The following is a 6,085-nucleotide window of genomic DNA, read 5'->3' on the forward strand; positions in this document are numbered from 1 at the left end:
CCAGTCCCCTGTCACCCAGCCCTCTGTCACCCAGCCCTCTGTCACCCTGACCTCTGTCACCCAGCCCTCTGTCACCCAGTCCCCTCACCCACCCCCCTGTCACCCAGTCCTCTGTCACCAAGCCCTCTGTCACCCAGCCCTCTGTCACCCAGTCCCCTGTTACCCAGTACCCTGCTGTCACCCAGTCCTCTGTCACCAAGCCCTCTGTCACCCAGCCCTCTGTCACCCTTTCCCCTGTCACCCAGCCCTCTGTCACCCAGTGCTCTGTCACCCAGCCCTCTGTCACCCAGTCCTCTGTCACCCAGCCCCCTGTCACCCAGTCCTCTGTCACCCAGCCCTCTGTCACCCAGCCCTCTGTCACCCTGTCACCCAGCCCTCTGTCACCCAGACCTCTGTCACCCAGTCCTCTGTCACCCAGCCCTCTGTCACCCAGACCTCTGTCACCCAGCCCTCTGTCACCCAGTCCCCTCAGCCACCCCCCTGTCACCCAGCCCCCTGTCACCCAGTCCTCTGTCACCAAGCCCTCTGTCACCCAGCCCTCTGTCACCCAGTCCTCTGTCACCCAGTCCCCTGTTACCCAGTACCCTGCTGTCACCCAGTCCTCTGTCACCCAGCCCTCTGTCACCCTGTCCCCTGTCACCCAGCCCTCTGTCACCCAGCCCTCGGTCACCCAGTCCTCTGTCACCCAGCCCTCTGTCACCCAGCCCCCTGTCACCCAGCCCTCTGTCACCCAGTCCCCTGTCACCCAGTCCTCTGTCACCCAGCCCTCTGTCACCCAGCCCTCTGTCACCCAGCCCCCTGCTGTCACCCAGCCCTCTGTCACCCAGTCCCCTGCTGTCACCCAGTCCTCTGTCACCCAGCCCCCTGTCACCCAGCCCTCTGTCACCCAGACCTCTGTCACCCAGTCCTCTGTCACCCAGTCCCCTGCTGTCACCCAGTCCTCTGTCACCCAGTCCCCTGCTGTCACCCAGTCCTCTGTCACCCAGTCCTCTGTCACCCTAGCCTGCTGTCACCCAGTCCCCTGTCACCCAGACCTCTGTCACCCAGTCCCCTGCTGTCACCCAGTGCCCTGTCACCCAGTCCCTTGTCACCCAGTCCCCTGTCACCCAGCCCTCTGTCACCCAGTCCCCTGCTGTCACCCAGTCCTCTGTCACCCAGTCCTCTGTCACCCAGTCCCCTGTTACCCAGTACCCTGCTGTCACCCAGTCCTCTGTCACCCAGTCCCCTGTCACCCAGTCCCCTGTCACCCAGTCCTCTGTCACCCAGTCCCCTGTTACCCAGTCCCCTGCTGTCACCCAGCCCTCTGTCACCCAGTCCCCTGCTGTCACCCAGTCCCCTGTCACCCATCCCTCTGTCACCCAGTCCCCTGCTGTCACCCAGTCCTCTGTTACCCAGCCCCCTGCTGTCACCCAGTCCTCTGTCACCCAGTCCTCTGTAACCCAGTCCTCTGCTGTCGCCAAGTCCTCTGTCACCCAGTCCCCTTGCTGTCGCCCAGTCCTCTGCTGTCAGCCAGTCCCCGTGCTGTCACCCAGTCCCCCTGCTGTCACCCAGTCCAAGTGACAAGTGACACGCTGAATCTGGTGACGGGATAGGTGGCAAGTGACACACTAAATCTGGTGGCAGGGGACGGATGGCAAGTGACATGCTGAATCTGGTGGCAAGTGACATTTCCGAGTGTCTCCGATGCTCTCCGGCGCCCCCCAATGCGGAACAAATTATTTTCGTTTCCATTAACTTTAATGGGGAAACTCACTTTGATATGTGAGCACTTTGGATTATGAGCATTCTCCTGGAACGGATTATGCTCGTTATCCGAGGTTCCACTGTGTAACATTATATATATATATATATATATATATATATATATATATATATATATATATATATATATATATAATCTCCCTAGCCCTATGTGCTTTCATATCTGTCTTATCTTTATATAATACGCTCTTTAAATGTTTCTTTAAAATGTATGGTTTTCTCTCCTCTGTCACCCAGTCCTCTGTCACCCAGCCTGCTGTCACCCAGTCCCCTGTCACCCAGTCCCTTGTCACCCAGCCCTCTGTCACCCAGACCTCTGTCACCCAGTCCCCTGTCACCCAGTCCCCTGTCACCCAGTCCCTTGTCACCCAGCCCTCTGTCACCCAGTCCCCTGTCACCCAGCCCTCTGTCACCCAGTCCCCTGCTGTCACCCAGTCCTCTGTCACCCAGTCCCGTTACCCAGTACCCTGCTGTCACCCAGTCCTCTGTCACCCAGTCCTCTGTCACTCAGCCCTCTGTCACCCAGTCCCCTGTCACCCAGTCCCCTGTCACCCAGTCCTCTGTCACCCAGTCCCCTGTCACCCAGTACCCTGCTGTCACCCAGGGGCAGCAGAGGTGACAGAGAGAGAGGGGGTTGCATGGTGCACCCCCTTTCTCTGTCACCTTTGCTGCCCCTGCAAATTGTAATCTGGACTGTATAATCTCTCTCTACCCAGTCCCCTGTCACCCAGCCCTCTGTCACCTTGACCTCTGTCACCCAGCCCTCTGTCACCCAGCCCTCTGTCACCCAGTCCCCTCACCCACCCCCCTGTCACCCAGTCCTCTGTCACCAAGCCCTCTGTCACCCAGCCCTCTGTCACCCAGTCCCCTGTTACCCAGTACCCTGCTGTCACCCAGTCCTCTGTCACCAAGCCCTCTGTCACCCTTTCCCCTGTCACCCAGCCCTCTGTCACCCAGTGCTCTGTCACCCAGCCCTCTGTCACCCAGCCCCCTGTCACCCAGTCCTCTGTCACCCAGCCCTCTGTCACCCAGCCCTCTGTCACCCTGTCACCCAGCCCTCTGTCACCCAGCCCTCTGTCACCCAGTCCTCTGTCACCCAGCCCTCTGTCACCCAGACCTCTGTCACCCAGCCCTCTGTCACCCAGTCCCCTCAGCCACCCCCCTGTCACCCAGCCCCCTGTCACCCAGTCCTCTGTCACCAAGCCCTCTGTCACCCAGCCCTCTGTCACCCAGTCCTCTGTCACCCAGTCCCCTGTTACCCAGTACCCTGCTGTCACCCAGTCCTCTGTCACCCAGCCCTCTGTCACCCTGTCCCCTGTCACCCAGCCCTCTGTCACCCAGCCCTCGGTCACCCAGTCCTCTGTCACCCAGCCCTCTGTCACCCAGCCCCCTGTCACCCAGTCCCCTGTCACCCAGTCCTCTGTCACCCAGCCCTCTGTCACCCAGCCCTCTGTCACCCAGCCCCCTGCTGTCACCCAGCCCTCTGTCACCCAGTCCCCTGCTGTCACCCAGTCCTCTGTCACCCAGTCCCCTGCTGTCACCCAGCCCCCTGTCACCCAGCCCTCTGTCACCCAGACCTCTGTCACCCAGTCCTCTGTCACCCAGTCCCCTGCTGTCACCCAGTCCTCTGTCACCCAGTCCTCTGTCACCCAGTCCTCTGTCACCCTAGCCTGCTGTCACCCAGACCTCTGTCACCCAGTCCCCTGCTGTCACCCAGTCCCCTGTCACCCAGTCCCTTGTCACCCAGCCCTCTGTCACCCAGTCCCCTGTCACCCAGCCCTCTGTCACCCAGTCCCCTGCTGTCACCCAGTCCTCTGTCACCCAGTCCTCTGTCACCCAGTCCCCTGTTACCCAGTCCTCTGTCACCCAGTCCCCTGTCACCCAGTCCCCTGTCACCCAGTCCTCTGTCACCCAGTCCCCTGTTACCCAGTACCCTGCTGTCACCCAGTCCCCTGTCACCCAGTCCCCTGCTGTCACCCAGCCCTCTGTCACCCAGTCCCCTGTCACCCAGTCCCCTGCTGTCACCCAGCCCTCTGTCAACCAGTCCCCTGTTACCCAGTACCCTGCTGTCACCCAGTCCTCTGTCACCCAGTCCCCTGTTACCCAGTCCCCTGCTGTCACCCATCCCTCTGTCACCCAGTCCCCTGCTGTCACCCAGTCCTCTGTTACCCAGCCCCCTGCTGTCACCCAGCCTGCTGTCACCCAGTCCTCTGCTGTCGCCCAGTCCTCTGTCAGCCAGTCCCCTTGCTGTCGCCCAGTCCTCTGCTGTCAGCCAGTCCCCCTGCTGTCACCCAGTCCCCCTGCTGTCACCCAGTCCAAGTGACAAGTGACACGCTGAATCTGGTGACGGGATGGGTGGCAAGTGACACACTAAATCTGGTGGCAGGGGACGGATGGCAAGTGACATGCTGAATCTGGTGGCAAGTGACATTTCCGAGTGTCTCCGATGCTCTCCGGCGCCCCCCAATGCGGAACAAATTATTTTCGTTTCCATTAACTTCAATGGGGAAACTCACTTTGATATGTGAGCACTTTGGATTATGAGCATTCTCCTGGAACGGATTATGCTCGTTATCCGAGGTTCCACTGTGTAACATTATATATATATATATATATATATATATATATATATATATATATATATAATCTCCCTAGCCCTTTGTGCTTTCATATCTGTCTTATCTTTATATAATACGCTCTTTAAATGTTTCTTTAAAATGTATGGTTTTCTCTTTTATAAACAAAAAAATAATGACGTTATGATGTTGGGCTGGTATAATAATGCTATGGGGCTGGTATGAAATGTTTTCCAGGGCTGGTTTTTACTCCCAGTCCGGCCCTGCTACCAGCCATTCTACGCTAATAAAGTAGAACGGCTAGTGGCTAGTGAAGGGGGAGAGGGGTCTTGGGTGGCCGGGGGGGGGGGTTCTGGGGCTGCGGGAGTTGTCCAGTCGCCATGGGAGAGACCTGTCAAAGTGGGCCAGTCTGGATGAAGTCCAGGGCCAAATTTTTGTCCCAGTCCAGCCCTGATTGGACTCTGATGTTTATTGTGATTATCAGCAAGCTTTCACCTCTTCACATATAGAGTTCCACCCATTATACCTCCTGTGTATGTTCACTTTTTTCCCAAAATGATGCTGCACTGATGAAATGGCTCGCTCGTGCCATGACTGGCGGCTCCCTCGCGCATGCATGGGAGTAACATCTTCGCAGCTCCGGCCAATCACAACGCTGAAGACAAGGCACTGGTCACAGCGCTGAAGATGTGGCGCTGGTCACAGCGGTGTGCCAGGATGGCTGCAACATCTTCGATCTAAGCTAAGTATTTCATAATGAGCTAGTATGCAATGCACACTAGCTCATTATGCCTTTTGTCTTGCAGTTTTTTTGGGGTTTTCTTTTTTTGAGTTTACAACCAATTTAACATGAAACTAGCATGCAAAAGGTCAGATATTCTCATTGGGCCAGATCCACAAAGATCTGCCTATCTTTAGGCAGGCGTAGCGTATCTCAGATACACTAAGCCGCCGTAACTTAGAGCGTAGTTTCCGTATCCAGAAAGAATTTGCGCCGGCGGCGTAGTGTAAATGTGTCGGCGTAAGGGCGCTCAATTCAAATGACTAAGATTAATTCATCTTGACCCCACGTAAATTATGTTTTTTTTTTTTAACGGCGCATGCGCCGTCCGTGGGGGTATCCCAGTGCGCATGCTCGAAATCGCATCACAAATAGTCAATGCTTTCGACGTGAGGTGCTCGCTATAAGCCTTCATTCCACATGACATACTCTATTATTCTCTATGGTCATTCCATTATTTTCTATGGCCATTCTATTTTTTTCCATTCTCTATGGTCACATTATTCTTCATGGGCATTCCATTTTGTTCCATTATTCTCTATGGGCATTCCATTTTTCCATTCTCTATGGTCATTCCATTTTGTTCCATTATTCTCTATGGGCATTCCATTTTTCCATTCTCTATGGTCATTCCATTTTGTTCCATTATTCTCTATGGGCATTGCATTTTTTCCATTCTCTATGGTCATTCCATTTTGTTCCATTATTCTCTATGGGCATTCCATTTTTTTTCCATTCTCTACGGTCACATTATTCTCTATGGGCATTCCATTTTGTTCCATTATTCTCTATGGGCATTCCATTTTGTTCCATTATTCTCTATGGGCATTCCATTTTGTTCTATTCTCTATGGTCATTCCATTTTTCTCTATAGGCATTCCATTTTGTTACATTCTCTATCCTGACAAATAACCGGCGGCAACCTGTGAAGCAGTTAACTTCTGCTGGAAGCTCTCCAGTCACACAG

Source organism: Rana temporaria, chromosome 1 (assembly GCF_905171775.1).
Source record: "Rana temporaria chromosome 1, aRanTem1.1, whole genome shotgun sequence".
NCBI lineage: Eukaryota > Metazoa > Chordata > Amphibia > Anura > Ranidae > Rana > Rana temporaria.